The sequence below is a fragment of the Carassius carassius genome, chromosome 29, assembly GCF_963082965.1.
Source record: "Carassius carassius chromosome 29, fCarCar2.1, whole genome shotgun sequence".
Lineage (NCBI taxonomy): Eukaryota > Metazoa > Chordata > Actinopteri > Cypriniformes > Cyprinidae > Carassius > Carassius carassius.
In genome coordinates this window covers 17,868,469-17,880,619 of record NC_081783.1, presented here as the reverse complement: position 1 = coordinate 17,880,619, position 12,151 = coordinate 17,868,469, and the positions used below count along the sequence as shown (strand labels likewise).

Below are 12,151 nucleotides of genomic sequence, written 5' to 3'. Positions count from 1 at the left end.
TTTTTTAATTGCCCACATGATGAAAGTCAACGGGGTCCTGTGTTGTTTTGACCCCAGTGTTATTATATCTTTTTTTTAATGTTTTGAAGGAGAAATAAAGTCATACAGGATTGCAGATGACAGAATATTTAGGGTAATTTCTCTATTTGTATTACCAAATGACTTAAAATCTTAACAAATGTGTTATTCTTGTTTGGATATTGGTTTTTAAGCATCACCAAGAGCATTTATGTCATGTTTAAGGAAATATGTAATCACTATCAATAACAATAATAATAATAATAATAATAATAATAATAATGATGATGATGAAAAAGTAAAAAATATATATATAAATTGTCAACATACACTACTCTTCAAAACTTCTTTCTTTTTCTTGAAATAAGTTAGTACTTTTATTTTGGAATGATTAAATTGTTTAAAAGTGACAGTAAAGATATTAAAAAAGTAACAGAAAATTCCTATTTCAAATAAATGCTGTTCTTTTGTGCTTTATATTTGTCAAAGTATCCTGAAATAAAATAATTGAATGAAAAGCAGAAAAAAAGGCAAAAACACCCCCAAAAAAACATTGATTATAAAAGCAGCAATAAGAGCAGCAAATTAAAATGATTTCTAAAGGATCATGTAACACTGAAGACTGGAGTAGCGATGCTGAAAATTCAGCTTTGTCATCATAGGAATTGATTACATTTTAAAATATATTCAAATAGAAAACTGATAATATGTAATAATAATTTGCTATATATATATATATATATATATATATATATTGTCGCAAGGTTGGGGGTTCGATTCCCCGGGAACACATGATAAGTAAAAATTGATAGCCTGAATGCACTGTAAGTCGCTTTGGATAAAAGCGTCTGCTAAATGCATAAATTTTAATTTAATTTAATTTAATTTAATTTAATTTAATTTAATTTAATTTAATTTAATTTAATTTAATTTAATTTAATTTAATTTTTAATTTAAATTTAATTATATATAAATAAAATTTATATATTCTACTGAAGCATTGGTAAGCATCCAATTTTTTCTTTTTCTTGCTGAAGTGCTTACGTAATTTACGTAACTCAAACCTTTAAATAGCAGTGTATTTAAATGCCATTTATATCCATGATAATCATTTTGATGTATGTCTGTATTTCACAGTTCATGATGGGGGCAATCACCTACCAGGGCAATTTTCTAGTCACATTCGACATGAAATTGCTAATGAAACAATGCACAATTTGAATATATTATTTTATGTTTATGGTAAGAAAGTTCTTTGCTGTGCAGTCATAAAAAATTATAGCCTTTGAGGACAGTAAAATTACATGTCATGTCAACTGGCCATTTACAGAATCCTTTTTTTGTGATTAGCAGATTTTATTTTGGCGTTTCACATTTAGTTGTTTTTTTCATGAGGGTGATGCTGCCTTTGTGTGAATTAGTACGTGTCTAGGTGTTTGCTTATCCTATTACAGCCATATAGCTCTGAGTAATTGCTTTATTTATTCATGTCATAAAAGAGACGGATGTGGTAAATACCACCTAGAGTGAGTTGTTCCTACAGGAAGGCGTGACTGCTCATTTCTTGTCTTCCTCTTATTACAGCTTTAACTGTGGCTCAAAATAAAGAACCACTAGAGACGTGTAATCACCCCTGAGCAGCACTACACTAATTTCCATATCTTTCTCCTTTTTACATGCACACACACGCACACACATCACAATGCCGACCTAGGCTCGCTGGAAATATGCATCTCTTCATATGTTTTTGCAAACTTCAAAAACATAGCTATACAAATATACCTATATAAATTCACAGCAATTTCAAGCTCCAGTGAACACTAGTGGCAGTAAAACACCAACAACGTTTATTCCATTTCACAAAAATGTATGATTACACAGCCAGATTATTGATTTATAAACAATGATTTTTGTGTGGTTCCTGGGACAATACTGTGTTATGACCTCAAAACACTTTTACCATAATGCATGATTTGTAAACTTTTGGACTTTTGCATCACTTAATCAGCTCCATATGTATGGCTTTTCTGACATAGTAAACTTGCTCAGCAGCTCAATTAGTATGCTATTTCACTTAGTATTTACAGTGCTTGGGTACCACAAGTCATCATAAAAGGGCTCAAAGGTTTGTAGAAGTAAGTTGAAATGTTTTTGTTTCTTTACGAATACCATAGTATTGTGCTACAGCGTGCCTCTGTCTCAATATACTGTACAACACGTCACACATTCACATCAAATGTTATCTCAGCGGTACACCAACTAGACACTACACTTATTTACAATCACAGAAGTACATTATTTGCATGTGCTTTAAAGCCTTGCAGGTTAAACATTTATTTTGCATGCTGTTCTGATATGCACTTTCTCAATATTTTGCCTAACATCATGGCGGTACGGTGATAACACTTCACAGCATAGATTTTATTACATATTTAAACTGAGCAGTGTGTTTTTTGTATGACTGACTGTATTTTATTATGATAATGAACAGGCTGCATTGTCAAAGTAGCAAAGCTTAACTTTGTCCACGCATGCAGCGCCAGCACAATCACTTGATTTTTTTTCCCTTCTAACAGTGGAAGCTACTTCTCCTTTTAGTCATAAAGATAATCGTAATTGTAAACGGTTTGCCTTTATTTGTGTACATTCACAATAAAAACAAATCTTTGTGTGTAAAATAACCCTAAAGAAAAATAGAATGCCGCTTTCTGACATCTGTTTCCATTTCGCGCAGCACAAAAATGAACCTAAACCCTCCAGTTTTTCGTTCATTTTCGGAATTTGTTATTCAAGTAAAAATCTATTTCTCGTATAGGCCTATTTATTCACTATATATAGCCTAGCTTTATTCGGTTTTTCTCCCCTCGCAGAAGCGCTGCAGGTGTGTGATGTGATATGAAGACCATGTGAATCCTCATGTTCTGTTGTTTGTTGCTTTTGTTTTGGGAAACAAATGTTAGCATTTTTAACAGATCACAGACACTTATCCTTTCTAATTTATATAAATTCTAATTTAAAATAATCTTGTCGATTAACAGTTATTAATCGGTTAACAACATCAACAACATCAACATCAACAAGAGGATTGATGATGTAACGGTCACAAAAACCATCACTGTCCGGGCCAACCAGAAGCCATGGATGACAGGGGAGGTCTACAGACTCCTGAAGACAGAGAACGCTGCCTTCAGAGCTGGAGATGAGGTGGGCCTGAGAACAGCCAGGGCCAACCTGTCCCGTGGCATCAGAGAGGCTAAGAGACAGCACTCCAGGAGGATAGCTCATCAATTCAGCAACAGCAGAGACACTAGGAACCTGTGGCAGGGGATACAGACCATTACGGACTACAAGCCCCCACCACAGACCTGTGACAGCAACATCTCTCTACTGAACGAGCTGAACAGCTTCTTCGCTCAACAAAACAGCACCACTGCACAGAAGACTCCACCTCCTCCCGGCGACCAGGTGATGACGCTGACCTCAGACAGCGTGAGGAGATCCTTCAGCAGGATCAATGCACGCAAAGCTCCGGGTCCTGACAACATCCCTGGGCGTGTACTGAAAGACTGTGCAGCAGAACTCACTGATGCCTTCACAGACATTTTCAACATCTCACTGAGTCAGGCTGTTGTTCCCACATGCTTCAAAACTACAACCATCATTCCAGTTCCGAAGAAGCCATCTCCATCCTGCTTCAATGACTACCGTCCTGTTGCACTTGCCCCCATCCTCATGAAGTGCTTTGAACGGCTAGTCATGCACCACATCAAGTCTGCCCTCCCCCCCTCCCTGGACCCCTTCCAGTTTGCATATCGGTCCAACCGGTCGACCGATGATGCCATCGCCACTACCCTCCACTCAGCACTCACACATCTGTACAAAAAGGACTCATATGTCAGAATGCTGTTCATAGACTTCAGTTCAGCATTCAACACAATCATCCCTCAACAGCTCATTTACAAACTGATTCAGCTGGGGCTCAACACTTCGCTGTGCAACTGGCTGTTGGACTTTCTGACTGGAAGACCTCAGGCAGTACGGGTCGGCAGCAACACATCCAGCACCATCACACTGAACACTGGGGCCCCCCAAGGATGTGCACTGAGCCCCCTCCTCTTCACTCTGCTGACCCATGACTGCACACCTTCACACAACTCCAACCTCTTTATTAAGTTTGCAGATGACACGACTGTGGTGGGTCTCATTAGCAACAAAGATGAGACAAACTACAGGAGTGAGGTGAGCCGCCTGGCCAAGTGGTGCAGTGACAACAATCTCTCTCTGAATGTGGAGACAAAGGAGATTGTTGTAGACTTCAGGAGAGCACACACTCAGCACGTTCCTCTGACCATCAACGGTGTGACTGTGGAGAGAGTGAGCAGCACCAAGTTCCTGGGTGTGCACATCACAGAGGACCTCTTCTGGACTGAAAACAACGCAGCACTGGCCAAGAAATAACAACAGTGTCTCTACTTCCTCCGCAAACTGAGGAGAGCCAGAGCCCCGGCCCCCATCATGTACACCTTCTACAGAGGCACCATCGAGAGCATCCTGACGAGCTGCATCACTGTGTTGTATGGCGCCTGCAACGCGTCCTGCCGAAAGACTCTGCAACGCATAGTGAGAGCAGAGCAGCTGAGAAGATCATTGGTGTCTCTCTCCCCTCCCTCCAGGACATTTATGGAACCCGTCTCACCCGCAAAGCCCTCTGCATCACTGATCCCACTCACCCATCACACAGCTTCTTCAGTCTGCTGCCATCAGAGAGGAGACTGCAGAGTCTCCAGGCCAGGACCAGCAGACTGAAAGACAGCTTCATCCACCAGGCTGCCAGGAAGCTGAACTCCCTCCCGAACTTGCCCCCCCCTCCCCTCTTCTGCCCCAGGCACCACTGAACTATGAACCCCCCCCCCCCCACACACACACACAAATTATATGATGGCATGCACTAGTAACTTTGTGCAGCATTGGTCTGCTCACTACCTCATTCAGCATGGAACTGACGTCATTCCACTACCTCATCAGTCAGTTAAATAAAATAACTGCTCTTGAGCCCTTTGTCACTTGATTGCACTATATCTGTCATTTGCCTTGTGCTGCTTTATTTAACTTTATTTTAAATTTTATTATATGCCCTTTATTTTATTTATTTATTTTTTTTACATTCCCTTATTGTATAGTTGTATCTACATTTTATATTTGATCTAGATTTTTAGGCTTTAATGTTAATTTTATCTGTATGCACCGGGGTCTGAGAGTAACGCAATTTCGATTCTCTGTATGTATGTACTGTACATGTGGAAATTGACAATAAAGCAGACTTGAACTTGAACTTGAACAAGCGTTGGTTGTCAGTTAGGAAAAACAACCGCAATGAACATCCCTATCACATACACCTAGGATGCTTTGAGGGTAAATAAAACACAGGCTAATTTCTATTTTTGGGTGAACTAAACCTTTAAGACCATTTCACGATTTCAATCATCATAGAGAACAACCACCCCTTCTTCTTCTCATTGGAGGCATGAGATGCAGCACTAAACAGTCTCTTGCTGTTGGTGCTTGTATCGATTTTTGCGTCTTTCTCTGAGACTTTTTGCGGTTTGCTGCATTAGTGCACACCTCTGTTTGATCACGTCATGTCATTGTTCAGAATTGCTTATTCGGTTGCCCAACATTCAGTGCATCCCTACTTTTTCGCTTATTTGGCCAAAAACACATTTTATTCTGCTATTTTTGGCAGAATAATTTCAGTTGCCAAACATTCTGTGCATTAACCTCTAGATGCCTGTGATTTTTCTCACTTTTGTTCATCAGGCTAGGTCAGTAAGATTTATTTATTTATTTTTGGGAAGAAATTAACATGTTTATTCACCACACATTAATTAATTAAAGAATACATTTACAGTGTAACAAAATAATTATATTCCAAATTTATGCTGTTCTTTTGAACTTTTCATCCATTATCATGTTTTCCACAAAAATATTCAGCTTTCAATTTTGACAATAATAATAAATGTTTCTTGAACAACAAATCAGCACATTAGATGATTTCTCAAAGATGAAGACTAATGATGCTGAAAAAAGTTTTTCAAACACAGGAATACATTTTAAAATATTTAAATAATATTAAAACAAAAGTTATTTATTTCTGTTTTTACTGTATTTTAATAAATTAATTGCAAGTTTGGTAAGCATAAGAGACTTCTTTCAAAAGCATTAAGAAACCTCACTGACCCCAAACTTTTAAATATCAGTGTATGTCTATGTAGTAAATAAAACTTTTGTTCTTTGTCCTTTGTTCTTTCATGATGTCCCTTTAAAATTCCAGTTCCTCTTAAGGAAATTGAGCTGCATCGGAGAACGCTTTGGGAACGCCTCCAGCATGACTGGCTCTGAATCACGTGTATAATCAGTCCAATGGATGGACTTCATAGGCGGGTGACGTCAGAGACCAGGAAGCTTAAAAGCATGTGCGGTGAAGCCGGCATTATCCTCTAGGAATCAAGTCAAGTCTGCTTTATTGTCAATTCTTCCACATGTACAGTACATACATGCAGAGAATTGAGTTGCTCTCTGTGTGTGTCAGTCTGATATTTGTTTGTGAGTCTTATTTAGTGTTGTTTGTCCATAATAATGTCAACAACATGAGACAAGACCAAACACAAACTGGGTGAGGGCAGGCAGTGTTTCAAGCTGTGTGTTCCTCCCTGCCCGCGTTACATTACGGACGTGGATACACACAGTTTGTGCGTTGTCTACCTCGGACCGGAGCATGCAGAGTCGGCTTTTGAGCAGCTTCTCTTGCATGTTCTCCGCTCCAGGAAGGGTCTCTTTGCCGAGGGAGCCTTCCTGAGCGCTCCTCACGGCACTGATCTCGCTTCCGCCAAGCGGAGCGGCGATTACGCTTGTGGGGTTCACAGATGGATCTGGCGGAGGGAATGGAGACGGGCCAGTCCCTTGCTTTTTCTTTACCCACCAGATCCAGCATCCGTTCTCTGAGATCGGCAGTGCGCTCTGGCGCTACTTCTCCCCGGGGAGTGGGTTCGGCACTTCACCAGTCTTCCTCCAAGGAGGTTGACATGGTGGACGTCAGTAAGGATTCGCCCCCTCAGTCCCTCCAGTATGTCTTGATGGTGGTATGTCCAAGATGTCTTGGAGGTGGTAATTTGTGCTGTGGCCAAGTTAAACATTGATTGGCCCACAGAGAAAAAGGCTGAATTGCAGAAAAGCAAGTTGGATGAGTGCTGGAGCCTGCCTTTTTTCAGAGGTGTGTAAATAATGGGCAAAGCCATTCTTGGCTCGCCTCTTTATTCCCGCTTACGATCATTATGGCCATGTGGTGGGGATGAGTGAGCGTGGTTATAAGACAATTCCCCGGGTAGAACAGATGCTCGCGAGCTATCTGTCTCCCGGAACGGCATCGTCTTTAAAGGCTCCGGCACTCTCCTCCAAGCCACTGCATACCACTTCAGAGCTGGTGGGCAAAGGGTACTTGGCAGCAGGTCAGGCTGGTGCATGTCTGCACACCATGGCGGTGTTACAGGCGTACCAAGCCGACCTGCTCAAGGAACAAGAGAAAAACTTTGAGGCACAAAAACAGAGTGTCGCCTCGCATGCTCCCCTGAAACGGGACCGTGGGTCGAAGCGGTGCTCTGGGTTTGGGGCCTCTAAGCCTAAAATGGAACTGCAGACTGTCCTTAAGGCTAAGAGATCCTCTGCCAAAAATCCCTGACACCATTGGCCCAGGGCTTATGAGGGCAGTCCTTTCTGGGGTAGAGCGGGTTACACCGCATTACACGGTTCCCATCTCGCCTCAGTGCCCTCAGGAGATCGTCCTGCCAACCCTCCCAGAGTTACAGTTGTCCTTAAAACAGTTAGTTTGGTTGTCTCCTGCCAGTCTGCCATTACAGGGCACTGAGCTAGCTACTCTAATTACACCAGATGTCAGTCTTGAGAGACTGATTCCCTTAGTAGACTATTTGGTAGCGTGGAAACTACTGCCAAATGTGTCTCAATTGGTCCTGCACAATGCAGAGAGAGGCTACAGACAGGGCCGTCGCTAGTGGGGTGAAAGGTGGTGACGATTATAGGGGCCCACAACTTAGAGGGGGCCCCGGCTATCTCAACTGTCTGGCTGAGGCCAGCCTAAAAAGATGCTCAGGACAGTTGACAGGCCACTACTGCTTGTGGTAACGAAAACTTAAAATTTTCACGTTTTTAAGCCTGGCCACTTGTCAATTAAAACATTAAAAAGGGTTTAAAGCATTCAAAAACAAGATGCGGAAAAGCTGAACTGAGTAGCTGGGTACTCGCACGCTGTGGTCGGTGCGCACGCGGAGAGAGAGCCGCGTCTCACAGCAGCAACACTGAACCAAGCTCTCCTTTGCGAAGTTCTCCTCGAACTTCCTCCTGCACCTGAACGAACAAATACAAATCTCTGTTTGAACAAACAGAAAAGTATGTGAAAGAGACCAATTCAGCACCCGCAGTGTTCTGGTGTTCAGGGCTCACGCAGAGAGAGGAGTCTCAAAACGCTTGAACACAGAATTTGTACTCTTGTACCAATAAATACATTCAAAATGTGTTAAAATACCCGTCTTGGAAAGGATGTTCGAAAAAACTTTTGGTTTTGTCTTAAGTGAAAGTAAACCGTTTAGAAAAAAATCTGATGTGTATTATATTGGATGCATTCATTGTTCACTGTTAAAGTGACCGCGCCTAATTTAGCAAGAAAATTAAAGAAAAAAAATTACTCACTACTCTTGACTGAATTACTTTGTAATCATGACACTATAATACATTTATGCAAGTGAGTATAGCAAAATAAAGCGAACTGTGACATATTATACCAAAAATTCAGTATACAGTACAGTATTATTATTAATATTAATAATAATAATAATAATAATAATAATAATAAAATTGGGACCAAAAATTATTCAACACCATATGAAGCACCATGTGTTGCTTATACATGTTTTTTTCCTGAATTGCTAAAGCAACCTTTTCACACCTCAGACTGAACAAAATTAAGCATAGCTTGGTAATTTTCAACAAAGTATTGATAGTTGTGTAAATATTGTCATACTAACAGCTGTCTGAAGTTTTGGTTGATTGTAATTAATTACATTCCTTTCTATCAAAGTTATCTGACATTATCAAGATTAATTTGTTCTGACAGTTTAACTCTTGAGTTCCTGTCATATTTTTTTTACCATTTTCCAAACTATAGCAAATAAACTGTGATGATGTTAGAAATGTTGAAGGTTTCTGAATAAATTTTGGTTTGATTATATATTTAATTTTTACAGTGAAGACCATACAGTGCTATTTTACATTTAATTATTCGGTTTCTGTACCTGGACACTTGAAAAAAAAACGTAAACATTGTGTAAATAGCACAAATAAATAAATAGAACGAACATACAGGGCCCACTGGTTCAACCTGCACCGGGGCCCCGCAAACCCCAGCTATGGCCCTGGCTACAGAATCCAGTTTTTGTTCTCCTCTGCCTCATTTCAACGGGGTTATTCCCACTCTGGTGGGCCCTGAGCAGGCTCTGGTCATGGAACAAGAAGTTAACACCCTCTTGAGGAAGGAGGCCATCAAGGTGGTCCCTCCTCACATAAGAGAGTCCAGGTTCTGCAGCCGGTACTTCATAGTTCCAAAGAAGGATGGAGGGTTGCGTCCCATTTTGATCTGCGTCAGTTGAACCGCTCAGTCATGCGACTCAAGTTCAGGATGCTTACACTCAAACAGCTTGTGTCTCAGATCAGGTCAGATGACTAGTTTGTAATGATCGATTTAAAAGACACATACTTCCACATCTTCATCCTTCCCACTCACAGGAAGTTCCTGAGGTTTGCTTTTTCGGGCCAAGCGTACCAATATCGGGTTCGTCCCTTTGGCCTTGCACTCTCACCCCGCACTTTCACTAAGTGTGTGGATGAAGCTCTGGCTCCGCTGCAACTCTTGGGCATCCGCATACTGAATTATATTGACGATTGGTTGATTTTAGCTCAATCAGAGCAGATGATGGTTCAACATTGAGATGTTGTTCTCGCCCATATGAGAGAGCTGGGGTTAAGACTAAATGCCAAGAAAAGTGTGCTATCTCCATTACAGAGGACCACTTATATGGGCGTGGTGTGGGATTTGACCACGATGAAGGCACGTTTGTCACCTGCTTGGATCGAGTCGATCCTCACCGCAGTCACGAAAGTGAAAGAAGAACTGTCACTCACTGTCAAGCAGTTTCTGAGACTGCTGAGTCTGATGGCAGCTGCGTCTAACATTATACCTCTTGGCCTGCTGTACATGAGACCCCTACAGTGGTGGCTCAAGACTAAGGGTTTCTCCCAGAGAGGAAACCCACTTAGCATGATCAAGGTCATGCGGCAATGCCTTGGACATGTGGAGAAAGCCTTGGTTCTGGTCTTAGGGCCCGGTGCTAGGAGCTCCTTGTCGCCTTGTAACGCTAGCGATGAATGCGTCCCTCACCGGCTGGGGTGCGTTCATGAGTGGCTACCCTGCCTATGGTCTCTGGAGTGGTCACCATCTCACATGGCACATAGACTGCCCGGAGATGCTGGCAGTGTTTTGAGCTCTGAAACACTTCCTCCCAGACCTAAGAGGCTACCATGTGTTGGTGGGCAACAACAACACAGCAGTGGTCTCTTACATCAACCACCAAGGAGGTCTGCGTTTGCACCCCCTTTACAGGCAGGTGCACCAGATCCTTGTGTGGGCCCAAGAAAGACTCCTCTCAATGTGAGATGTGCATATTCCTGGGCATCTCAATATGGGAGCAGACATCCTGTCGAGGCAGGGGCCGAGGCCCAGGGGAACGGCGGCTTCACTCCGAGGTGGTGAAGCAGATTTGTAGAGTTTTTTTTTCAAGAGCCATCACACTGTCCCCCCTGTTACTCTCTGACTCCATGGTACAGTTGTGGCAGAGGCTTCACCTGTACGCCTTTCCCCCGATTGCTCTGCTCCCAGGAGTTCTGCAGCTAGAGTGTGCCGGGACAGGGTCCTTCAGCTGGTAGTAGCCCCATTATGGCTGGGCCAAGCATGGTTCTCGGACATGATTTCCCTCCTCCACGGTTCTCCAGGGGAGATTCCCATCTGGAGGGATCTCCTCTCACAAGTGGAGGGCACTATAATCCACCCCGGAGCTGTAGAAGTTATGGGTGTGGCCTCCGAGGTTGTTGAGACCATGAGGAAACTGTATGCCTTGAAGTGGAAACTTCACTGAGGCCTCCTGTACGTTCTCGTGTCCCTACGTGGTACCTGGCTCAGGTGTTAGAGGTTCTCTGTAATCCTCCATTCGAGCAAATTGAGGAGATTTCTGATCGCCACCTCACTATAAAGACTGCTTTTCTGCTGGCGATATCTTCTCTTAAGAGAGTTGGGTACCTGCAGACCCTCTCTGTGGCCCCTTCCTATTTAGATTTTGTGCCTGGTCTGGCAAAAGCATTTCTCTACCCTCAAATGGGGTATGTCCCTAAGGTCCCCTCTTCTACACCACAGCCTGTCATACTCCAGGCCTTCAGTCCTCCTCCCTTCAGGGAGCCAGACCAGAAAAAGCTTAAACTGTAATATGTGTAGGAGCCATTTGTGACATTTATGTTTAAGTTACTTTAATGACCCCTGCTGGTGAATTATGACTTTGCGGCCTTGGAAGGCTTTGGAACAGAAAGAGTTAAAATTGCACACCTGCGCCAATTAGTGGCATAGAGGTAGACAAAGGAGGAATCCTTGAGGTGTTAGAAAGTTTGGAATTGGATGTTGGAAATGCATGGACGCCAGCAGGCATATGGTTTTCAATTTATTTACTTCTCGGTTTATTTTTTATTGCAAGTATTGGATGGGTGACGTCGTTCGTCATCCATATTTATGTTTTCGATTTTGAGTTTATATTTGAGAGAATCAATGGAATAAAACGAACAATCTATTGAAACCCCTGAGGCGTCCGAAGTGACTTACTGGAAGGCACTACATAGTTGAAAACCTCTGCTATTGGAAAGTGAAACCTGCTGCATTGTAACATTGAAAGTCACCTGCGCTTGGAAAGTTTGATTTACGTATTTACCCTTAGGATACTTGGAAGATTGGGAGCTGCATTCTCTA

At 42.2% G+C, this 12,151-nt stretch overlaps 1 protein-coding gene across 2 annotated transcripts in view; it reads left to right on the top strand.

The window, feature by feature from the left end:
* Positions 1-12,151, top strand: part of LOC132109783 (choline transporter-like protein 1) — a 39,779-nt gene that overhangs the window by 6,098 nt on the left and 21,530 nt on the right. The gene's annotated exons all lie outside the window — the stretch shown is intronic.